The sequence below is a fragment of the Scyliorhinus canicula genome, chromosome 16, assembly GCF_902713615.1.
Source record: "Scyliorhinus canicula chromosome 16, sScyCan1.1, whole genome shotgun sequence".
NCBI lineage: Eukaryota > Metazoa > Chordata > Chondrichthyes > Carcharhiniformes > Scyliorhinidae > Scyliorhinus > Scyliorhinus canicula.
The window spans coordinates 91,913,647-91,939,306 of NC_052161.1; the positions used below are offsets into that span (position 1 = coordinate 91,913,647).

At 52.8% G+C, this 25,660-nt stretch overlaps 1 protein-coding gene across 1 annotated transcript in view; it reads right to left on the reverse strand.

Annotated features, from left to right (window-relative positions):
• LOC119950861 (alpha-2-macroglobulin-like) overlaps positions 1 to 25,173 on the reverse strand; it is a 117,924-nt gene extending 92,751 nt beyond the window's left edge. Inside the window, exon 1 of the mRNA XM_038773721.1 lies at positions 25,113 to 25,173. The gene's annotated coding sequence lies outside the window, so the exon portion shown is untranslated. The remainder of the gene's footprint in view (positions 1 to 25,112) is intronic.
• Between the last annotated feature and the right edge of the window lie 487 nt (positions 25,174 to 25,660).

Here is a 25,660-nt window from a genome sequence, read left to right on the forward strand (position 1 = left end):
GCCAGCCTGTTACCCGTTGATGAACTCTTAGTGAACTCAGGCTAACTCTGGACAAGGGTATTTATACAGCTGCACTAGGGGGAGGAGTCATGGGCGGAGCCAAGGGTGGAGCCCAGTACAAGTTCCTGAGTACTCCCAGAGCTACTCCCCCTAGTGGTAGGATAGCGCTACTGTGATTACAAAGACAGTGTTAATTATCATATATACATATATTTCCCCCTGGAAAAAAAATCAAGTCCGGCGGGGGTGGTGGCCTACAATGTCAGTCTGTCCGGTGGTCGAATTGTCTGTTGTGATCTGCGGAGCACCGGGGTTGCAGCCTCTTGCGGTGGCTGGATGGGTGTTGTGTGCTGGGGTACGATTGCGGACTCCCAGGAGGGTTGTATCCGAGCTTCATACTCTCCTGGTTCGACTGGGGGCTGGCCGGCGCGGGTGCGCGGAACTGGTGGAGCGAGCTCGCGGGCTCGGGAGCACGACGGGGGCGGCAGCGTGGGGTGTAGGGTGAGAGGTCCTTCTGTGGGGGTAGAGGGGGTGCTGGATCCGGCGGGTGCCAGATCCCGGAGGGATACCGTGTCCTGACGGCCGTCAGGGAACTCGACGAATGCGTACTGGGGGTTGGAGGGGAGCAGGCGCACCTTTTCAACAAGGGGGTCGGTTTTGTGCGCCCTGGCGTGTTTCCTCAGATGTACGAGGCCCGGCGTCCTCAGCCATGCCGGAAGTGAGACCCCCGTGGTAGTGCCCCTGGAAAAAATGAAGAGCCTCTCGTGAGGGGTCTGATTGGTTGCCATGCACAAAAGGGACCTAATAGCGTGGACTTCTTGCCACTGGGAGACTTGGAGCTTTCTAGACCGGAGGGTCAGTAGGACGGTCTTCCAGACCGTCGCGTTCTCCCTTTCCTCCTGCCCGTTCCCCCTGGGGTTGTAGCTGGTAGTCCTGCTCGAGGCAATGCCCTTGTCGAGCAGGTACTGACGCAGCTCGTCGCTCATGAAGGACGAACCCCGGTTGCTGTGTACGTAGCTGGGGAAACCAAACAGGATGAGGATGCTATGCAGGGCCCTAATGACTGTGTGGAAGGTCATGTCGGGGCACGGGATAGCGAATGAGAAACGGGTGAACTCGTCTACGACGTTTAAAAAGTAAACGTTCTTGTTAGTTGAGGGGAGTGGCCCTTTGAAATCAATCGTGAGGCGTTCAAAGGGCCTAGAAGCCTTGACCAGGTGGACCCTGTCTGGTCTATAGAAGTGCGGTTTGCACTCCGCACAGATCGGGCAGTCCCTGGTGACCGCTTTTACCTCCTCGTTGGAGAAAGGCAGGTTTCAGGCCCTGATGTAGTGGGCGAGCCGGGTGACCCCTGGGTGGCAGAGGTCATTGTGGCATGACTTTTAATCGGTCGATCTGCGCGCTGGCGCATGTCCCGCGGGATAGGGCATCCGGAGGCTCATTGAGCTTCCCGGGTCGATATTTGATATCGTAATTGTAGGTGGAGAGTTCGATCCTCCACCTCAGAATTTTGTCATTTTCAATTTTGCCCCTTTGCGAGTTGTCGAACATGAAGGCAACCGATCTTTGGTCGGTGATGAGGGTGAACCTCCTACCTGCGAGGTAGTGCCTCCAATGACGGATAGCCTCCACAATGGCTTGTGCTTCTTTCTCGACTGAAGAGTGTCGGAGTTCTGAAGCGGAGAGGGTTCGGGAGAAAAATGCAACTGGTCTTCATGCCTGATTTAACGTGGATGCAAGAGCTACCTCTGAGGCGTCACTCTCTACCTGAAATGGAGTGGATTCATCCACCGTCCGCATGACCGCTTTGGCGATGTCCTCCTTGATGCCGTCGAAGGCCTGGCGTGCCTCGGCTGACAGGGGAAAACGTGTGGCCCTAAAGAGTGGGCGGGCTTTGTCCGCTAATATTGAGGGACCCACTGGGCGTAGTAGGAAAAGAAACCCAAGCACAGTTTGAGGGCCTTGGGGCAATGGGAGAGGAGGAGTTCTAAGAGGGGGCGCATACGGTCCGGGTCTGGGCCCAGGACTCTGTTTTCCATGACATAGCCGAGGATGGCTAGTCTGGTTGTGCGGAAAATGCATTTCTCCTTGTTGTACGTGAGATTCAGTTTCTGTGCCGTCTGGAGAAAAGGGTGTAGGTTGGCGTCGTGGTCCTGCTGGTCATAGCCGCAGATGGTGACTTTGTCCAAGTACGGAAACGTGGCCCGCAGCCCGTACTGGTCCGTTGCTCATTGGAACGCCCGAGACCCCATTAGTGACGCCGAAAGGGACCCGGAGGAAATGGAAGAGGCGGCCATCGGCCTCGAATGCCGTGTAGTGGCGGTCCTCCGGGCGGATTGGGAGCTGGTGGTATGCAGACTTCAGATCCACCGTGGAAAAGAGCCGGTACTGGGCGAGCTGGTTTACCATGTCTGCAATCCTGGGGAGGGATACACGTCGAGGAGCGTAAATCTATTTATGGTCTGGCTGTAGTCGACCACCATAAGGAATTTTTCCCCGGTCTTAACGACCACCACCTGAGCTCTCCAGGGACTATTGCTGGCCTCTATAATCCCCTCACTGAGTAGCCTTCGGACCTCCGATCTGATAAATACCCTATCCTGCAGACTATACCGCCTGCTGCGAGTGGCTACTGGTTTACAGTCCTTAGTGAGATTGGCAAAGAGAGGAGGGGGGGGGGATTCGCAGCGTAGCGAGGCTGCAGATCGTGAGTGGGGGCAGGGGCCCTCCAAAGCTGAGGGTGAGGCTCTTGAGGTTACATTGGAAGTCTAGGCCTAATATGAGTGGCGCGCAGAGTTCGGGGCAAACGTAGAGTTTGAATTTCGAGTAACTAGCGCCTCGGATTGTGAGTGTCGCGGCGGTGCGCCCCTGGATCTGGACTGAATGGGAGCCTGAAGCGAGCGAGATAGTTTGCTGCACGGGAAAAACGGGGAGCGAACAGCATCTCACCAGGTCTGGATGTATGAAGCTCTCAGTGCTCCCGGAGTCGAAGAGGCATGGCGTTTTGTACCCGTTGATATGGACCTCTGCCATCGGGTTTCGTAGATTCTTTGGTCGTGACTGGTCCAGAGTGACCGCGCTGAGTTGCGGGTAGTCAGCGGCTCGATCAGCTGTGCTGGAGTGGGCCCGTGATGACTGCCCTCTGAGTTCATAGTCGAATTCGAATTCTTCCGCAGAGTTGTCCGAGCGCGGAGATGCCGATCGGGCCCGTGGATCGCACGTGGCGGGCGGCGAGGAAGATGGCATCCAAGATGGCGGCCCCCATGAGTCGCACATGGCCGGCTGCGTGGTGGAGGTTTTCCAAGATGGCGGCCCCCATGGATCGCACGTGGCTGGAGGCGGTGGAGTCGGGGCATAGGCCGCAGCTTTTCGGGCCCCGCGTGCCTGCGAGTGAGGGGAGCGATTACTTTGAGTCGCTGGGGAGTTGGAAGCTGGGGCCCTTTTAGCGAGGCACATCCTTGTGTAATGGCCTTTCCGCCCGCAGCTGCTGCAGGTCGCGTTGCGGGCCGGGCAGTGCTGCCACGGGTGCTGGTTCTGGCCACAGAAATGGCACGCTGGAGCAGCGTAGTGGCTGGCTGGAACAGCGTAGTGGCTGGCTGGAGCAGCATAGTGGCTGGCTGGGGCAGCATGCTGGCTGGGCGGCTGCGTAGCACAGGCCTGGGGGAGTCGCTGGTCGGGGGCCCATGATTGGGTCGCGGGGTCCGCGGGGAACGAGTTAAGGCTGCGGAAGGAGACCTCCATCGTGGTAGCAGCTTCCACAGTCGTTTCTAAGTCCTGGGCCCCCCTTTCCAGCAGTCATTGACGCACATATTTAGACCTGAGGCCCGCTACAAAAACATCACGTACCGCAAGTTCCCTGTGTTCAGCCGCAGTAACCGCTTGGTAATTACAGTCTTTGGACAAATTATTGAGTTCCCTTAGAAATTCGGCGAATGATTCTGTAGGCCGCTGGCGGCGAGTCGTGAACACATGGCGAGCATAAACTTCATTGATGGGCCTTACATAAATTTTATCGAGAACTGCTAGCGCTGCAGTATATGAATTAGCCGAGTTTAGTTGCGTCGAGATTCTGTAGCTCATCCTCGCGTGCAGTAGACTTAGCTTCTGATCCTCTGTCGTTTCGGCTGTGCTCGCTTCTGTCAGGTAGGCCTTGAAGCACCGGATCCAGTGGGAGAAGATTTCTTTAGCCTCTGCATCCTGCGGGTCGAATTCCAGGCGTCCAGGCTTGAGGGCCGATTCCATAATCGATCTTTACTGTTCTTAAGTTGATTAAATTGATGGAACCATCAATTCACCAGACACGTGTTTCCGATGTGAATCTAGGCTTTAATCAACTTACTTCAGAGCCAGCCTGTTACCCGTTGATGAACTCTTAGTGAACTCAGGCTGACTCTGGACAAGGGTATTTATACAGCTGCACTAGGGGGAGGAGTCATGGGCGGAGCCAAGGGAAGAGCCCAGTACAAGTTCCTGAGTACTCCCAGAGCTACTCCCCCCAAGTGGTAGGATAGCGCTACTGCGCTTACAAAGACAGTGTGAATTATCATATATACATATATATTACATTCACAACAGGGAGACAGAGAGAGAGGGACAGAGAGAGAGAGGGAGACAGATAGAGAGGGAGACAGAGAGAGAGGGAGACAGAGAGAGAGGGGGACACACAGAGAGAGGGACACAGAGAGGGAGACAGAGAGCGAGGGAGACAGAGAGAGAGGGAGACAGAGAGAGAGGGAGACAGAGGGACACAGAGAGAGAGGGACACACAGAGAGAGGGACACACAGAGAGAGGGACACAGTGAGGGACACGGAGAGAGGGACATGGAGAGAGAGACAGGGAGAGAGAAAGACAGAAAGCGAGATAGCAAGAGAGACAGAGAGAGAGAGACAGGGAGATAGAGACAGGGAGAAAGACAGAGAGACAAGAGAGTGAGAGAGACGGAGCGAGAGAGACAGAGAGAGAGACACAAAGAGAGAGAGACAGGCAGAGAGAATGATAGGGAGAAAGACAGAGAGCATGACAGAGAGAGAGAGAGCGAGAGAGAACATAGAACAGAACATACAGTGCAGAAGGAGGCCATTCAGCCCATCTAGTCTGCACCGACCCACTTAAGCCCTCGCTTCCACCCTATCCCCGTAACCCAATAACCCCTCCTAACCTTTTTGGTCACTAAGGACAATTTCTCATGGCCAATCTACCTAACCTGCACGTCTTTGGACTGTGGGAGGAAACCGGAGCACCCGGAGGAAACCCATGCACACATGGGGAGAACGTGCAGACTCCGCACAGACAGTGACCCAGTGGGTAATTGAGCCTGGGACCCTGGTGCTGTGAAGCCACAGTGCTATCCACTTGTGCTACCGTGAGAGAGAGACAGACGGACAGAGAGAGGGAGATAGAGTGAGGCGGAGTTAAAGAGAGACAGAGAGAGACAGAGTGAGAGAGGGAGACAAAGAGAGAGAGATGGCGCAATTTTCCAGCCTTGTTATGCTCTCTCTCTCTCTTGTGAAACGAGGCCAGTGAATGAAATGAAATGAAACGAAAATTGCTTATTGTCACAAGTAGACTTCAAATGAAGTTACTGTGAAAAGCCCCTGGTCGCCACATTCCGGCGCCTGTTCGGGGAGGCTGGTACGGGAATTGAACCCACACTGCTGGCCTGCCTTGGTCTGCTTTAAAAGCCAGCTATTTAGCACTGTGCTAAACCAGCCTCTGACTAGTGGGAGAGGCCAAAAACAAGAACTGTGCCAGGTGGCAAACAATTTGCGATGCAACGGATCCTCTCCCTTCAGCGAAATCGGGATCTCGCTGTAGTGAGGCGAAAACCAATTATCACCACTTAAGCCCCATTTCCATACAATTAACGGGAGCGACCCCTTACGTTGTGGTCTCTCATCATTCAGCGGCCTCCCCAGAAAGTGGTCATGCCGGCACCGATTAGTACTTCTTTTCAAAAATGTGAACCTGGCAGAAGGGCTTCTGTGGGGTGTCTCGGAGGTGAGTAGCCATCTTTGTTCACAGACAAAGAGCCTGGGGATGCTGCGCTTGCCACCCCAGTGCTCAGTGGGGCGTGTGGGACCCTTGGCTGGGGGTGGGGGACCCTGCGCATGGGTGGACCACCATAGAAGGGTGGGGGTGTGGGACCCTTGGCTGGGGGTGGGGGACCCTGCGCATGGGTGGACCACCATAGAAGGGTGGGGAGGCGCTGGGGGGCAACTGTTGGCGGCACCTCTATGCCAACCCCTGGATCATGTGTTCCCATTCCGTGGGCAACCCTTGTCCCTGCTCCTCTGCCCCAATGGAATGTGATGCCTCTACACTATGCCTGAACACTGTAGGAGGAAAGACCGTACAGGCAGCAGCCAACATCCGAACACCCCGGGAGGTGGGACACAGCTCCGGGGACATGTCCATGGCCGGAGGGTGGGTGGATGCCAGGGGGAGGGGGAGATGCCTGGAGAGATGAGCCAAGAGCTCAGAGCTCTGTCTGAATTGCGGAAGAAAATGACAGAGGTATCATACGCCTTTGATGCCCCTGGCAGGCGTCCTCTGGGGCTCTGAGGCCGGAGGGCTCACTTGTCGGCGGCACATGTACAGCCGTGCTGCCCTGACCCGGGTGCTGGCTCTGAGGTGCGGCCTCATCAGAGGGGTGGAACTCGGGGAAATGGTGGGCACCGTTGTCACTCCTTGGGACGGGTCTGGGTTGCCATCCAATGCCCCCTCCTCCTCACTGGTGCCCATAGGGACCTGGGCTTCACCTTGGAATACAGGGGCAGCTGATTCAAGCCTCGGAAGCCCCTGCATTGTCTGACACTGCCATCCCTAGCGGTTCCCCATTGTCCGCAACATCGTGTTAAAGCCATCGATGATGCTCCTTCAGTGACTGAGACATGCTCTGTAGCCGTCAGCCATGTCCACCTGGACTGGGTAAAGCTCCGCAGCACCTCGGCCTTGCCCATCTGAGAATGGGGTATATCCCGCAGAAGCTCACCAAGGTCGGCCAGGTGCTGGGTGATATCCCCCACTGAGTCGGATATTCTGTCGAGACCCTCAACCATGGCCGTCATCGACTGCGATGCCATGGACACCTTCACTAATGATGCCCACGTGTGCACCAGGCTGTCCACTGCGGTCGCCACCCTGGCAGTGTTGGCCTCAGTGCAGTGCATTGCCGGCACCATCTCTGCACCCTTGGCCTCTGGGACTCCTCCAAGCTGCAATGGACATGCCGGAGTGACACTGACATTTCCCACTGAATGTCCTGGCTGCTCCCCATCGTCTCCATCAGTTCCAGGTAACTCTGTACCACAGGCTCAGCATCAGGCTGGGACCCAGCTGGGTCCTGGGATCCAGTAGCCCTCTAACTGCTGTACATCAGCTGCAGTGTGATGCTCACCAGATTGTGCCCCAGAAGCCTGTCCACTAACATTTCCCACTGAGATATGTGTATCTGCGCTGGTGGAGGGTGGGGTTGACAGCTATGCCACGACTATTAAGGTGGCATCCTCGGAGCTCTCCTCCGAGGTGTTCTCCTCGGAGTCGGGGGTGGATGTTCCCCAGGTGGGGGTGTCTACTCACTCGTGTTGCCCGGTGTAGGTCATTGACCTCCTTCCTGCACTGGGTGCCGGTCCTCCTGGTCACACTCCCAGTACTCACAGCGGCCGCCATCACATCCCAGGCCCCACTGGCTTCCTTATGGCTCACCTTCCAGGACACTCAGGGAACAGGACATCTCTCTAAATTTACAGAAGAAAAATGACGCTCGACCTTGTTAGCGGAGGGCTGGCAAGCACGGTCCCGGCAAATCAGCTGGTGAGCCTTCATTTGCTGTAAGAAACCCAGGAGGCCTTGTTAAATGGACCAATTATTGTTGAATTGTATTGCTGGCCTCGCGGGCTGAGTGCCAAGAAACTCTCAGAAAATCCCGCTCGTACAACACTTGGAAATCTTTCCAGAGATCGAGCCCAGAGAGAGGGATACAGAGAGAGAGGGAGACAGAGAGATTGGGGGAGACAGAGAGAGAGAGAGGGAGGCAGAGAGAGAGGGGGAGAGAGAGAGAGAGAGAGAGAGAGAGGGAGACAGAGAGAGAGAGGGAGACAGAGAGAGAGGAAGACAAAGAGCGAGAGAGAGAGAGCTATAGAGTCAGGGAAGGAGAGAAAGAAACAGACAGAATGGGACAGAGCGAGATGGGGAGAAAGAGAGAGAGAATGAGAGAGGGGGAGACAGAGAGTGGAGAATGAGAGAGAGGGGGAGACAGAGGGAGAGAGAGAGACAGACAGAGATATAGAGAGAGACAGAGACATAAAGAGAGACAGAGAAAGGCAGAGAGAGAGATAGAGGGAGACAGAGAGAGATAGTGAGAGAGACAGTGAGAAAGAAAGAGAAACAGAGAAAAAGAGACAGAGGAAGAGACAGATAGAGAAAACAGAGAGAGACTCAGAGACACAGAGAGATAGAGAGAGACAGAGAAAGAGAGAAATTGACAGATAGGGAGAGATAGAAAGAGAAACAGAGCAAGACAGGGAGAGAGTCAGAAGTAGAGAGATAAATAGAGATAGAGAGAGACAGACAAGGAGAGACAGAAATGTTATATTCTTGTTGGATGGCCTGATTTATTACAGCTTTCACGTAAAGCTATAAATGATTTATTAACATAAACTGTGGGTAAACTATACACAAAATAATAGATTAATAACAGTAAAATCATATACAAGCAACCCATCTCTTCAGCTCCATACAGCTAGTCCGAGGTCAGCTGACTTTAACATTCACTTATATATTAGTGAGACTCCAGTGGTCAGTCGGTGAACTACGCCACAATCATGATATCACTACATCCCCTTTCCTTTGAAAGAATAAATTAATACATTATCATCAGTATACTTACATGTGATATCATGAGCCCATGAGTCTAACAGTATTAATTTTTTTTCATGTTCAGGAACTACTGAACTATCTGACAGTTGATTCTGATGTAGAGTTGTCATCCATCACGTTGTTGTGAAAATCTCTGGTTTTCAAGAGTGCGCGACAATTTCTTCTGAAAACTAACCGTTCCTCAGTCTGTACAGGAGCAAGGTGAGACTTCTTTAAGTACAATGTCGTGTGGTTTTGGCAGGTTTAGAATTGCTTGGATTTTGTCCTCATCAGGTTCAATGCCATGTGATGAGAGCTTGTCACCTAGGATGTGACCTCAGTTACTCCAAATTAGCACTTCTGCTTGTTGAGCTTCAGCCCATTTCTCCTGACGGTCATTAGAACTTTAAGGAACCTCGTATTATACTCTTCTATGGTTGAGCCCCAAACGATCATGTCATCCACGCACACCTTCAATTATGTGCTCCATGGCATGGTGAAAAATTTCTGATGACGAAATTGTGTCAAACGGCATTCTCAGAAAGCAATACCGTCAAAATAGCTTATTAAAAGTGCAGTACTTTGATTTGTTCCTCTGGCTTTAGTTGCCAGAAACCTTGAGATGTGTCAAGTTTCGTAAAGAATTGTGCACCAGGCATCTTGGGTGTGATTTCCTCACGCTTTGGTATTTGGTACTGTTCTCTTCTGTTATTCTCGTTAAGATCTTTGGGATTCATACATATGCAAATATCACCATTCTTTTTCTTTACACAAACCATGGAGTTTGCACAACCAAGTAAGTTCTTCCATCTTTCTGATTACTTTTAAATTTGCCATTCTTCTGTCTAGCTCCTTTTTGAGACAATCCCGAAGAGGTGCAGGTACTCTTCTTGGTGCCTGGATCACAGGTTTTGCATCTTCTTTGAGTTGCACCCTGTAGGTGAATGGTAGTGCACCAAAACACATCGCTGAATTTGCTGATAATGTTCTCAGGATCGTTAGAGTGTTGATCCAATCCTTTGTGGATGCCAGATACCAACTGCACGCGACCAAATTCTGAACTGGGGTTGAGTTTAGAGTAATGATTCTAAGCAAACTGATTTTTTTTCCTTTGCATCTGGAACAAAATTTGCCAAATGCTGGACACTGCCTTAATCTGTGCCTTTGACAACATCTTTTACACAGAAATACTTTGTCCTGATCTTTAACCTGTTTTTTGGTGTGCAAGGAGTTGCGGGAACTTTCCCTGCCTTTTTTTAAAGTTTCCTGCCCGATAGAATCTACCTCTTTAGTAGACAACAAGTTTAAAGGAATAAATGACCCAAGATTTAAAATGGCTTCTTAAAATGGTATGTTAAAAAATCCACATTTCAAGCATGACAGTAAAAATGCTGAATCCCCTGAGAAACATCAAGATAATGAGGCCAGACAGAGCAAGGACACATTTTGTTAATTTAAGTTTCTGGGCTATATTACCAGAAACAGTTTTCATGACAACGGATAAGGCTTCATGAGAAAGAAGTATTTCAATTGCCCCATATTAAAATTAGATGGACAGACATTTCAATCCAATTGAATTAACTGTAATTACTTTAACCCAATCATAGACAGAAAGGGGACAGAACATTAGCAATAGCAAACACCTCAAAAATAGGTGCCGATTATGAGCAAATATTCCGGAATCACCTTACTTAATTTCTGAAGCTACTTTCTGCACTTTCGCTTTGAGCCGCCATTTTGTTCATTTTCAACATTTCTGTATTGTGTATTCAATTAGAAGAAATCATCAAAGCTGTAATTGGTATTGAATTCAACTCAGTACTCTGTATTTGCTTGGACAAAACGAACTTTAAAAAGCTCTGTATTTGCAAGCAAACTGACCTGATCAAGAGACATCTGAAACTAACTGAATAAAAGACAATTTATTTCATGCATGAAGCTCAGTTTCAAGATCTGTCGAGTAACATATAAGTGCCGTGACACACAAGATATATTAACCAAAGTACAGACCTATCACCGCCTTTTTGTAAAAAGGGCAGCAACCGTTCCCTCAGCTAATTTTCATTCACACCAAACACAATCTGGTCCCGAATCATGCAACATTCCACCACAGAAAAATTACAGGTTTTAGCTTTTAACTTTAAATCAGTGATGAAATGATCGACTGAAATCTTTGATTGCTTTTTTTAATTTTTACTATCTTCATCGTTTGCAAATTTTTTTTGTTTTTAAATAATTTTTATTAAAATTTTTACAAAAAAGAAAACAATAACAGAAAATTCTAAGAACAAAAAGAACAGACCCCCCCCCCGTATATAAAAAAGAGAAACAATAAATTAACGCCCGTCGTTGGCAAAAAACAGATATTCAACCCAAAACAAAAACAAAGAGACAACCCCCCCTCCCCACCCCCGGGTTGCTGCTGCTGCTGACCTTTTGTTTTTACCGTTCTGCCAGGAGAGCTAGGAATGGTTGCCATCTCCTGAAAAACCCCTGCACTGACCACCTTAGGGCAAATTTCACCCTCTCCAATTTAATAAACCCTGCCATATTGATGACCCAGGTCTCCACGCTTGGGGGCCTCGCATCCCTCCACTGAAGAAGAATCCTCCGCCGGGCTACTAGGGACGCAAAGGCCAGAACACCGGCCTCTTTCACCTCCTGCACTCCCGGCTCCACTGCAACCCCAAATATTGCGAGTCCCCAGCCTGGATTGACCCTGGATCCTACCACCCTCGATACCGTTCTTGCTACACCCTTCCAAAATTCCCCCAGCGCTGGGCATGCCCAAAACATATGGGCATGATTTGCTGGGCTCCCTGAGCACCTAATACAACTGTCCTCGGTCCCACAAAACCGACTCATCGTTGTCCCGGTCATATGAGCCCTATGCAGTACCTTAAACTGTACGAGGCAAAGCATCGCACACGAAGAGGAGGAGTTCACCCTTTCTAGGGCATCCGCCCACGTCCCCGCCTCAATCTCCTCACCCAGCTCCTCCTCCCATTTATCTTTCAGCTCCTCCACCGAGGCCTCGTCTACCTCCTGCATCACCTGGTACACTTCCGAGATCCTCCCCTCTCCAACCCATACCCCCGAGAGCACCCTGTCCTGAAACCCCACGCGGCGGCAGCAGAGGGAACCTTGCCACCTGCCGCCTGACAAACGCCCTTACTTGCATGTACCTAAAGGTGTTCCCCAGGGGAAGCCCAAAATTCCCCTCCAGCTCACCCAGGCTCGCAAACTTCCCGTCTATGAACAGGACCCCCAGCCTCCTGACACCTGCCCTGTGCCAACTCAGGAACCCGCCATCAATTCTCCCCGGAACAAACCGGTGGTTCCCCTGTATCGGGGACCCCATCGAGCCCCCCCCCCCCCCCCCCCCCCCCGTGCCGCCTCCATTGCCCTCAAATCTTGAGGGTAGCTGCCACCACCGGGCTCGTGGTATACCTCGTCGGAGGGAGCGGCAGCGGCGCAGTTACCAGCACGTCCAGGCTCGTGCCCACACAGGATGCCATCTCCATCCTCTTCCATACTTCCACCTCCCCGTCTATTACCCACTTACGCACCATCGCTGCGTTGGCAGCCCAATAATACCCAGAGAGGTTGGGTAACGCCAGCCCCACCCCCATCCCTGCCCCGCTCCAAGAACACCCGTCTCACCCTTGGAGTCCCGTGTGCCCACACAAACTCCGTAATGCTCCTGTTAACCCGCCTGAAAAAGGCCTTCGGGATAAGGATGGGGAGGCACTGGAACAGGAACAGAAACCTCGGGGGCACCGTCATCTTGACTGACTGCACCCTACCCAAAGACAGCGGCAGCATGTCCCATCTCTTAAACTCCTCCTCCATTTGCTCCACCAGCTTTGTGAGATTTAGCTTATGCAAGGCCCCCAGCTCCTGGCCACCTGAACCCCCAAGTACCTGAAGCTCCTCTCCGCCCTTTTCAGTGGAAGCCTCCCAATCCCCCCCTCCTGGTCCCCCGGGAGTACCACAAACAGCTCGCTTTTCCCAAAGTTAAGCTTATACCCTGAGAAATCCCAAATCCCAGAGAATCCCTATCACCACCAGCATTCCCCCCACCGGGTCCGTCACATACAACAATAGGTCGTCCGCAGAGAGCGACACTTGGTGCTCCTCCCCACCCCGGACCAGCCCCCTCCAAACCCCCGACTCCCTCAGCGCCAGAGCCAGGGGTTCAATTGCCAGCGCAAAAAGTAGGGGGGACAGGGGACACCCCTGCCTCGTCCCTCGGTGTAGTCGAAAATACTCCAACCTCCTCTTATTCGTGGCCACACTCGCCATCGGGGCCTCATACAACAGCCTCACCCAACTGACAAACCCCTCCCCAAACCCGAACCTTTCCAGCACCCCCCACAAGTACCCCCACTCGACCCTATCAAAGGCCTTCTCCGCATCTAGTGCCACCACTATCTCCGCCTCCCCTTCCACCGCCGGCATCATAATAACGTTCAAGAGCCTCCGTATATTACTGTTCAGCTGCCTCCCCTTCACAAACCCCGTTTGATCCTCGTAGATAACCTGCGGCACACAATCCTCTATCCTCGTGGCTAAGATCTTTGCCAACAACCTGGCGTCCACATTCAGGAGTGAGATGGGCCTGTATGACCCACACTGCAGGGGAACCTTGTCTCGCTTAAGGATCAAGGAGATCAGCGCCCGAGACATCGTCAAGGGCAAGGGCAAGGGCAAGGCCCCCCCTCGCCATTGAAGGTCCTAACCAACAGGGGGCCCAGCAAGTCTGCATACGCCTTGTAAAATTCAACCGGGAACTCATCCGGCCCCGGCGCCTTACTCGACTGCATGTTCCCTATCCCTTTAACCAGCCCCTCAAGCTCAACTGGTGCCCCCAGACCCTCCACCCGTCCCTCCTCCACCCTCGGGAATCTCAGCCAGTCCAAAAAGCGCCCCATCTCCCCCTTCTCCGCCGGAGGTTCGGACCGATATAGTCTCTCATAAAAGTCCCTGAAGACCCCATTAATGTCTACCCCCCTCTGCACCACATTTCCTCCCCGGTCCTTAACTCCACCAATCTCCCTAGCCGCATCCCGCTTACGGAGCTGGTGTGCCAGCATCCTGCTCGCCTTCTCCCCATACTCGTACACCGCACCCTGAGCCTTTCTCCATTGAGCCTCCGCCTTTCTGGTGGTCAACAAGTCGAACTCAGCCCGAAGGCTGCGCCGCTCCCTCAGAAATCCCTCCTCCAGGGCCTCCGCGTACCTCCTGTCCACCCTCACCATCTCTCCCACCAATCTCTCCCTTTCTCTCTGCTCCCCTCTCTCCCTGTGGGCCCAAATGGAGATCAACTCCATTGATCAACCCCGAACCACCGCCTTCAGTGCCTCCCAGACCTCCCCATTATCGTTGGCCTCCAGGTACCTCTCGATGCATCCTCGAACCCGCCCCCTCACATCCTCGTCCGCCAGCAGCCCCACCTCCAAGCGCCACAACGGGCGCTGGTCCCTCTCCTCCCCCAGCTCGAGGTCCACCCAATGCGGGACATGGTCAGAAATGGCTATCGCACAAAGAAATCGATCCGGGAGTAAGCCTTATGCGCATGGGAGAAATATGAAAATTCCCTGGCACTTGGCCTCGCGAACCTCCAAGGATCCACCCCTCCCATCTGGTCCATAAACCCCCTCAGCACCTTAGCCGCCGCAGGTCTCCTACCCGTCCTGGAACTGGATCATGTTGAAATCCCCCCCCCATTGTCAGGCCCCCCACCTCCAAATCTGGAATCCGGCCCAACATACGCCGCATGAAACCCGCATCATCCCAATTCGGAGCGTATACATTGACCAGCACCACCCGCTCCCCTTGCAGCTTGCCGCTCACCATCACGTACCTCCCGCCGCTGTCTGCCACCACACTCGATGCCTCAAACGACACCCTCTTCCCCACAAGGATCGCCACCCCCCGGTTTTTTGCATCCAGCCCCAAATGAAACACTTGGCCCACCTACCCCTTCCTCAACCTAACCTGATCCGCCACCTTCAGGTGCGTCTCCTGAAGCATAGCCACGTCCGCCTTCAGCCATCTCAGGTGCGCGAACAGGCGGGACCGTTTGACCAGCCCATTCAGTCCCCTCACATTCCAGGTGACCAGCCGGATCGGAGGGCCACCTGCCCCCCTCCCCCGTCGACTAGCCATCACCCATCATGTGCCCGCGGCCCCCCGCTCAGCCCGTTCCCCACAGCGACAGACCCCCATCCCGACCCCCTCTGCACGCTCCAGCTCCTTCTTGGCCATTCCAGCAGCAACATGGTATCCCCCCTCTACCCCCCCCCCCCCCACCCAAGCCCCCCCCCCCCCCCCCCCCCCCCACAAGCTAGGGCCCACCCTAGCTGCGTAACTCCGGTCATTGTACTTCCGTAAGTCAGCCGACTCCTGCTGACCCCGGATGCTCCCGCCACCCCAATTACCCTCCCCAGTGTCCCCCAACCATTCCCCCAATGCCGACCCTGCCCCCTGCTTCTCCAGCGTGGGAAAGAGGCCCGCGCCCCCATCCCAAGCCCCGCCCCCCGACCCAAAATGCGGGAAGACAGGCACATGACCCAACAGGGCCACGGACCCCACCCAAACCCGCAACCAGTGAAATAATAAAAATCCCAACATGATAAAAAACCAAAGTAAACATATAACAGTCCCAAAAAGCAGAAACGAAAAGGCAAGACAGCAAAAACAAAAAACATCGTCCAATAGAACCAAAAAGAGCAAAAGGATATCAAGGAGGACAAAGCCTCTGGGCTGCGTACAACGTTCCCCAGCCCCCAGTCCACAGTTCAAGTCCAGCTTCTCTGCCTGGACAAAAGTCCAGGCCTCCTCCGGGGAGTCAAAATAAAGCTGGCAGTCTTTATAAGTGACCCACAGGCGTGCCGGCTGTAACAGGCCAAACTTGACCACCTTCTTGTGGAGCACTGCCTTCGCCCGGTTAAACCCAGCCCTTCTCTTCGCCACCTCCGCACTCCAGTCCTGGTAGATCCTGATCTCCGTATTCTCCCACTTACTCCTCTCCCTCTTCGCCCAACGAAGCACACACTCACGGTCGACCAAGCGTTGCAATCGGACCAGCACCGCCCTGGGTGGCCCGTTCAGCCCGGGCTTCCGCAGCCGCACCCGATGGGCACTCTCCAGCTCCAGGGGTCCCCGGAACGACCCCGCGCCCATCAGCGAGTTCAGCATCAGGACCACGTAGGCCCCCAAATCTGAACCTTCCAGCCCCTACGGGAGGCCCAAAATCCGCAGATTCTTCCGGCGGGAGCGGTTCTCCATCTCCTCCATCCTTGCCAACCATTCCTTGTGAAGAGCCTCGTGCGACTCCACGTTCACCGCCAGGCCGAGGAGTTCTCCGAAGCCTTCTGCTGCAGCTCCCGAATCTCCGCAGCCTGAGCCGTCTGAGTCGCCCCGAGCCTGTCCAGCGATGCCCTCAACGGCTCCATGATCTCAGCTTTTAGTTGCTGGAAGGAGCGCAGCAGCAGCTCCTGCTGCTCCATCGCCCACTGCTGCCACGCTGCCGGTTCCCTGCCCGCCGCTATCTTGTCCTTTTTTCCGCGCACCTTCTTCTGCTGCAAAGTTGATTTTCTGGTCGCTCCACTTCTAGTCCAGCCCATCCACCGGCTGCCAAGCACAGAGGCTGCATTCCCACCCGGGGAAAAATCAAATCAGCGCCGTTGTGGGCCCTTAAAAGAGCCCTTGGTGAGATATTTTCCCAATTGTTCCCTCTGCTGTTAGAATTCAGCTTTCATAAAGGCCCTCGGGTCATCTTGAAGCCTTTAAACTCGCCCTTCCCCCACCTACATGCTGGAAGAGGCTTTTGTCTCTCTCCTGTAGCTCCAGCCAAATCTTTCACTGCTTCTACGGGTCTGGTAACCAAGAAACATACCATTCCTGGGGGAAAGTACTCCTCCAACATTCACCTATGCTTTTTCATAAAATTTCCACCCCCTATTGCTTAAAAAAGAGCTCTTTTCTGTAACCTTGGGCAGGAGCTGCCTTTTGTGTGCACTTACTCTCTGGTGCACACCGGAAGTCCCCCCATCGTTTGCAAATTTAAAAGTATTAAACACATCAATTGATTCGGGCCCTGCCACTGTGGGGAGCATCGCTACCTTAAGCGAATCTGATTTATCAGTGAAATTTACTGCAGTAAGAAACAGATTAGTCTGCTGTTTAAACACACGCCAGTTGCTGTCCACATTACCATGAAATCTGAGATTCATTGGTGGGTTCAACAACTACATGTTGTAATTTTGGCAGTCTGCAAAGTCTTCAAATCTCCGTGGACCTTGTGGCAGGCTGACAGTTTTTTCTCAGTGTTTAATACCATCCAGTCCCGCTACCATGTAGTGTTCTTGTCAGATGGCCTGATTTATATTACAAGAACACTTTTAGCTAAAGCTATAAACAATTTCTTGACATCTATGTTCTATGTTCTATGTTCTATTAACCGAGGGTCAACTACAGACAAAACAACAGATGAATAAGAGTATGATCAAACACAAACAACCTCTCTCTTCCAGCTCCCTGGTTAGTCTCAGGTCACCAGACTCTAACATTCACTAAAATACTGATGAGAATCCTAGTGGTCAGTCGGTATATTACAACAAAATCATATCACCACAAGAGAGTGGGTCAGAGTGCGAAGACAGGCAGAGAGAGAGAGAGAGAGAAAGAGAGACAGATGGAGAGAGACAGAAAGAAAGAGAGCCATACAGAGAGAGAGAGACAGTGAGAGACAGAGAGAGAGAGACAAGGAGAGAGACAGTGAGTGAGAGAGAGAGAGAGACAGCGAGAAACAGTGAGTGTGACAGAGAGGGAAATAGGCAGAGGGAGAGACATACAGAGAGGGACATAGTGACAGAGAGAGAAATAGTGAGAATGACAGAGAGAGACAGAGAGAGACGGAGAGTGCGAGACAGGCAGAGGGAGCGAGAGACAGACAGACAAAGAGACAGAAAGAGAGAGAGAGAAAGAGAGAGGGAGAGACAGAGAAAGACAGACAGAGTGAGTCAGAGAGAGAGAGAGAGAAAGAGACAGAGAGTGAGACAGGGATAGAAAGACAGTGAGAGAGTGACAGAGAGTGAGAGCCAGAGAGAGAGAAGGAGAGAGAGAAAGAGAGATGTAGAGACAGAGAGAGGGCGATATAGAGAGAGAGAGACAGAGAAAGAGACAGCGAGAGAGAGAGAGACATAGTGAGAGTGACATAGTGAGAGTGACAGAGAGTGACATAGTGAGAATGACAGAGAGAGTGAAATAGTGAGAGAGACAGAGATCGACATAGTGAGAGTGACAGAGAGACATAGTGAGAGTGACAGAGGGAGAGACAGAGAGAGAGACAGAGAGTGTGAGACAGGCAGAGGGAGAGAGAGACAGACAGACAGAGAGAAAGAAAGAGAGAGGGAGAGACAGAAAGAGAGCAGGAGAGACAGTGAGAGAGACAGAGAGAGATAGACAGTGAGTCAGAGAGAGAGAGAGAGACAGAGAAAGAGACAAAGAGAGAGACAAGGAGAGAGACATAGTGAGAGAGTGATAGAGAGCGAGAGCCATAGAGAGAGAGAAAGAGAGAGAGAGATGTAGAGACAGAGAGAGGGAGATATACAGAGAGAGAGACAGAGAGATAACCACTGTAGATATGCGTACTTGCAGTAGGGGGTTGTCTGACCGTACCTGTAATACAGGTTCCTCCGGTAAGCCCCTGCCGGCTAGCTCCGCCCACAGGGAGCTTGTGTATAAATATGCGTGTGAGTCACTCAGATCCTATTCTACAGTTGCAGCCGGAGGAATAGCATCACACAGCAATAAAGCCTCGATTGTACATGTCTCTCGTCTTTGAGTGCAATTGTTAGCGTCACAATTTATTGCTGTGTGATTTTCCGTACACCATGGACATGAGGATCAAGCCTGACTGTCTGCAGCTGAATCCGCCAGTCGCCTCACGCCAGGAATGACTTAGTTCACAGGCTTGCAGTCTTCGAGGCCTACATCTCTTCAGCGGACCCTCTCCCGACGGAGGCTCAAAAAAAACAACTCCTGTACTCAAGACTTAGCTCCAGTGTCTTTCCGCTAATTCGAGATGCGCCTGACTACACCAGAGCTATGGAACTACTCAAGGAGAACTATGCACAGTCAACGAACACCCTGTTTGCGAGACATCTACTCTCTACCTGCGTCCAGCAGCCGGGTGAGTCGACTGAGGACTTCTGGAGGTCCCTTATACCTCTGGTACGAGACTGCGACTGCCGGGCCCTCACAGCCACAGAACACTCTGATTTACTCATGGGCGATGCCTTTGTTCCAGGCACTGCATCGGACCCCATCCGGCAATGACTGCTGGAAGGGGCCGCCCTTGACCTCGCGGCCACAAAGACTCTGGCGCTTTCCATGACAGCCGCCTCCCGTAGTGCGCGATCTTACTCCGCTAGCCACTCGGCCCACCGTCCTACCCCACGTGGACCTTGCAAATGGCCCCCCAGGCCCACCCGTCCTACCCTAGTGGACCCCGCAACCGGCTCCCCCAGCAGCCGCCCCTGCGCACTACGCCTGAACTTCTCGCCGCACCGCGCTCCCTGGGGGTCCCCGCTGTTACTTCTGCGGTCAGCAGAAGCACCCACGCCAACGCTGCCCAGCCTGCACCTCGACCTGCAAAGCTTGTGGCAAGAAAGGCCACTTTGCAGCGGTGTGTCAGTCGTGGACGGTTGCCGCTATCGCGCCCCCTCTCGCCTCAGCCGATCGCACAATAGGCCCTGCCGTCCGCTTCCCCCGACCCTACGTGCGATCAGTGGGCACCGCCATCGTTCGGCGCCCCCGCAACGTGCGCTCCATGGGCGCCGCCATCTTCATCCCCCACCACCATGTGCGTTCCATGGGCGCCGCCATCTTGTCCCGACCCCACAACGTGCGCTCCATGGGCACCGCCATTTTGTCCGCCGCCATTTTCTCCCACACAGGTACTACAGACGCCGCCATTTTGTCCTCCACCCGGGACAGGGCCACGGGACACGGGTCGCTACCGCTCCTCGTCGGACTCATCTGACTCGACTGCTGATCGCCCGCTACTCGCCTCCGTTACGCTCGACCAGTCGCGTCCTCGCAACCTGGCACCCTCTTCCACAACGGTGCTGGTCAACGACCACGTGACCTCCTGCCTCATCGACTCCGGGTGCACCGAGAGCTTCGTCCACCCGGACACGGTAAGGCGCTATTCCCTTGCGGTCCATCCCGCCAACCGGCAGATCTCTCTTGCCTCCGGTTCCCACTCTGTCCCGATCCGGGGTTTCTGCCTGGTTAAACTTACTGTACAGGGTATGGAATTCGACCGTTTCCGTCTGGACATTCTCCCCAACCTCTGCGCGTCACTCTTACTAGGCCTGGATTTCCAGTGCAATCTCCAGAGCCTCACCCTCAAATTCGGCGGACCCCTACCTCCCCTCACCGTTTGCGACCTCGCGACCCTCAAGGTCGAGCCTCCCTCCCTCTTTGCCAATCTGACTGCAGATTGCAATCCCGTCGCCACCAGGAGCAGATAGTACAGCACCCAGGACAAGGCCTTCATCAGGTCCGAAGTCCAGTGGCAGCTTCGGGAGGGTATCATCGAGGCCAGCAACAGCCCTTGGAGAGTCCAGGTGGTAGTGGTTAAGACCGGGGAGAAGCACAGGATGGTCATGGACAACAGCCAGACAATCAACCGGTACACGCAGCTCGACGCGTACCCCCTCCCCCGCATTTCTGATATGGTCAATCAGATTGCACAGTACCGGGTCTTCTCTACATTGACCTGAAATCCGCCTACCACCAGCTCCCCATCCATAAATCGGTCCGTCCCTACACTGATTTTGAGGCAGATGGTCATCTGTACCAATTTCTTTGGGTTCCCTTCAGCGTCACGAATGGAGTCTCGGTATTCCAATGAGAAATGGACCATATGGTTGACCGGTAGGGACTGCAGGCCACCTTCCCGTACCTCGACAATGTCACCATCAGCGGCCATGACCAGCAGGACCATGATGCCAACCTTTCTAAATTCCTCCACACCGCATCTCTCCTTAATCTCACCTACAAGGAGAAGTGCTTGTTCCGCACAGGCCACTTAGCCATCCTCGGCTACGTAGTCCAAAACGGACAACTGGGGCCCGACCCCGACCGCATGCGCCCTCTCATGGAGCTTCCACTCCCCCACTGCCCCAAGGCCCTCAAACACTGCCTGGGGTTCTTTTCTTATTACGCCCAGTGGGTCCCACAATACGCGGACAAGGCCCGCCCACTTATCCAGTCCACACATTATCCCCTCACGGCCGAGGCACAACAGGCCTTCGCCCGCATTCGATCTGACATAGCCAAGGCCGGGATGCATGCAGTGGATGAGACACTGCCTTTCCAAGTAGAAAGCGACGCGTCAGGTGTCGCCCTTGCCGCCACGCTGAATCAGGCAGGCATTCTTTTCACGCACCCTCCACGCCTCCGAAATTCGACATTCCTCTGTTGAAAAGGAGGCCCAGGCAATCGTTGAAGTGGTGCGGTACTGGAGGCATTACCTGGCCGGCAGGAGATTCACTCTCCTCACTGACCAACGGTCGGTAGCCTTCATGTTCAACAACACGCAGCGGGGCAAGATCAATAATGAGAAAATCTTGCGGTGGAGAATCGAGCTCTCCACCTTTAACTACGAGATCTTGTATCGCCCCGTCAAGCTCAACGAGCCGCCAGACGCCCTCTCCCGAGGTACATGTGCCAGCGCACAAGTGAACCAGCTCCGTGCCTTGCACGACAGCCTTTGCCATCCGGAGGTCACTCGCTTGTACTATCTGATCAAAGCCCGCAATCTGCCCTACTCCGTCGAGGAAGTACGGACAGTCACCAGAGACTGCCAGGTCTGTGCCGAGTGCAAGCCGCAGTTCTACCGGCCAGATCGCGCGCGCCTGGTGAAAGCGTCCCGCCCCTTTGAACGCCTCAGCGTGGACTTCAAAGGGTCCCTCCCCTCCACCGACCGCAACACCTACATCCTTAGTGTGGTCAATTAATTTTCTAGGTTCCCCTACGCCATCCCATGCCCGGATATGACGTCTGCCACCGTCATCAAGGCCCTGGATTCCATTTTCGCTCTGTTCGGTTTCCCCGACTACATCCACAGTGACAGGGGATCCTCGTTCATGAGCGATGAGCTGCGTCATTTCCTGCTCAGCAGAGGTATCGCCTCCAGCAGGACGACCAGCTACAACCCCCGGGGAAACGGACAGGTAGAGAGGGAGAACGGGACGGTATGGAGGGCCGTCCAGCTGGCCCTACGGTCCGGGAACCTCCCAGCCACTCGCTGGCAGCAGGTCCTCCCTGATGCGCTCCATTCCATTAGGTTACTACTGTGCACCGCAACTAACAGTACACCCCATGAACGTGTTTTTGCCTTCCCTAGGAAGTCTACATCCGGGGTGTCGCTCCCGACTTGGCTCACGACTCCGGGCCCAGTCCTTCTACGTAGGCATGTCCGGCAACACAAGGCGGAACCCCTGGTGGACAAAGTACGCCTTCTCCACGCCAACCCTCAGTATGCCTACGTGGAGTTCCCCGACGTACCCCAGGACACAGTCTCACTCCGAGAAAGGGACAGAGCGAGAGAGAGAGAGACATAATTGGAGGGAAAGAGATTGAGAGAGAAAGAGAGAGAGACAAAGTGAGAGTGAAAGAGAGTTACATAGTGTGACTGACAGAGAGAGATACATAATGTGAGTGACAGAGAGACATAGTGTGAGTGGTAGAGAGACAGTCATAGTGAAAGTGACATAGTGAGAGTGACAGAGAGAGAGAAACAGTGAGAGTGACAAAGAGAGAGAGAGACAAAGTGAGAGTGACGGAGAGAGAGACATAATGAGAGACAGAGAGAGAGACATAGTGAGAGTGTCAGACAGAGAGAGACATTGAGAGTGACAGAGAGAGACATAGTGAGAGTGACAGACAGAGAGAGACATTGAGAGTGACAGAGAGAGACATAGGGAGAGTGACAAAGAGACAGTCATAGTGAGAGTGACAGAGAGAGAATGAAATAGTGAGACAGAGAGACACAAAGTGAGGGTGACAGAGAGAGAGCCATAATGAGACAGACAGAGAGAGAGAGAGAAATAGTGAGAGTGACAGACAGAGAGAGACAAAGTGAGAGTGACAGAGAGAGACAGTGAGAGTGACAGAGAGAGGGACATAGTGAGAGTGAGAGAGTAAAGAGAGATATGTAGAGACAGAGAGGGAGATATACACAGAGAGAGACAGAGAAAGAGACAGAGAGAGCGAGAGAGAGAAACATAGTTGGAGGGAAAGAGAGAGAGAGAGAGAGAGAGAAAATGAGAGTGACAGAGAGATATATAGTGAGAGTGACAGAGAGAGATACATAATGTGAGTGACAGAGAGACGTAGTGTGAGTGGTAGAGAGACAGTCATAGTGAGAGTGACATAGTGAGTGACAGAGAGAGACATAGTGAGAATGACGGAGAGAGAGTGAAATAGTGAGACAGACAGGGAGACATAGTGAGAGTGACAGAGAGAGAGAGAGAGACAAAGTGAGAGTGACAGAGAGAGAGAGACATAATGAGAGACAGAGAGAGAGAGAGAGCGAGAGACATAGTGAGAGTGACAGACAGAGAGAGACAGTGAGAGTGACAGAGAGAGAGACACAGTGAGAGTGACAGAGAGAGACATAGTGAGAGTGACAGAGAGCGACATAGTGAGAGTGAAAAAGAGAGACATAGTGAGAGTGACAGAGAGCGACATAGTGAGAGTGACAGAGACATAGTGAGAGTGACAGAGAGACAGTCATAGCGAGAGTGACAGACAGAGACATAGTGAGAGTGACAGAGAGAGAGACATAGTGAGTGAAAAAGACAGACATAGTGAGAGTGAAAGAGAGAGAGACATAGTGAGAGTGAAAAAGACAGACATAGTGAGAGTGAAAGAGAGAGAGACATAGTGAGAGTGACAGAGAGAGATAGTGAGAGTGACAAAGAGAGAGACATAGTGAGTGGCAGAGAGAGACATAGTGAGAGTGACGGAGAGAGAGAGAGAGACAGAGAGAAAGACATAGAGGTATGGTAAAAGTGACAGAGAGAGAGAGATACAGTGAGAGAGAGAGAGACGGTGAGAGAGAGACACAGAGAGAGAGAGAGGCACAGAGAGAGAGGCACAGAGAGAGAGACAGAGAGAGAGAGATGTAGTGAGTGTGAGAGAGACAGAGAGACTTGGTTGAGAGTGACAGAGACAGTGAGAGAGAGAGACAGAGGGAGAGACATAGTTGGAGAGATAGAGAGAGATATAGTGAGAAAGACAGAGATATAGTGAGAGTGACAGAGAGTAATAAACATAGTGAGAGTGACAGAGAGAAAGACATAGTGAGAGGGGCAGAGGGGGAGAGAGAGAGACAGAGAGACATAGTGAGAGTGGCAGATAGAGAGTGGGAATGACAGAGAGAAAATAGACAGTGAGAGTGGCAGAGAGGGGTTGACTGAGAGATTGAGGGAGGCACACACAGAGACAGTGAGAGGTAGACACAGTGAGATTGATAGAGGTAGAGAGGGATAGAGATAGGGAGAATGATAGAGAGAGAGTGACGGAGAGACATGGTGAGAGTGACAGAGAGTAAGGGACAGAGAGAGATGGATATAGTGAGAGTGAGAGATGGAGAGAGTGAAATACTTATAGTGAGAGTGGCAGAGAGATAGAGAGGGAGACATCGTGAGGTTGGCAGAGAGAGAGGGAGAGACAGAGAGAGAAACAGTGAGTGCGACACAGAGCGAGATAGACAGAGTGAGAGTGACAGAGAGGGAAGCACTGTGTGATTAACAGAGAGCGATAGAGACTTTGTGAGAGAGAAAGTTATGTTAAATGTGTATAAAACACCAGTTCAGCTCCTGCTGGAGCCTCGTGTCCAGTTCTGGGAGCCACACTGGGGGAAAGATGTGAGGATATTAGAGAGAGTGCAGAGAAGATTCACGAGAATGGTTCCAGGAATGAGGAACCTCCATTATGAAAATGGTTTGGAGAGGGTTGGGACTGTTCTCCCTGCGGAGAAGGTTGAGAGGAGATTCAATTGAAATAACGAGCGAGGGGGGAGGTTCTATAAAGAGTCGAAGGGCGAGAAACAGTTCCCACTGGGGTAAGGAGTAAGACAAGAGGGGACACTGCTTGAAGGAGAGCAGGTACGTTCAGGGCGGGGTGTAACCTTCCAGGGACGCTGATCCCAATCCACACCGTTACTCACTGGGGCGACATTCGATTGGACTTTGATATTCTGTGTCCGTCAGAATCTTCAAACCCATGTCCTGTTGCGAAGGTGAGACAGAATAATAGGTGATGTCAGAAACAGGGTCACTATCTGGATTGCCTATACCTCTATTCCCTCCCCTACCATAATTCCCCCAATCATTCATCCCGCTGTACTCCATTCCTCGCTCAATCTCCTTGCATTGAACACTCGTTAACTCTCTCCATCCTTCGGTTCTTCCAGTTGGGCATTCCCCCCCCCCCTATTCATTTATCCATCACTCCCATCATTCTCTCATTCTGACCTTATCCAGCAATACTTCGATTAATCCATTTCTCTCACTCCCTCAACATCTCTCTCTCGCCTTCCTCCACTCTCTCCCTCACCCTCTCTATATCTCTCTCTCTCTACCCTCTCCCTCTTTTTGGCTCTGTCTTTCCCTCTCTCTCCCCCTCTCTCTCCCTTCCTTCCTCTCTGTCTCTCCATCCTCTTCTCTTTCTCAGTCTCTGTCTCTCTCCTCTTTCCCCCTCTTACCCCTTCCTCTT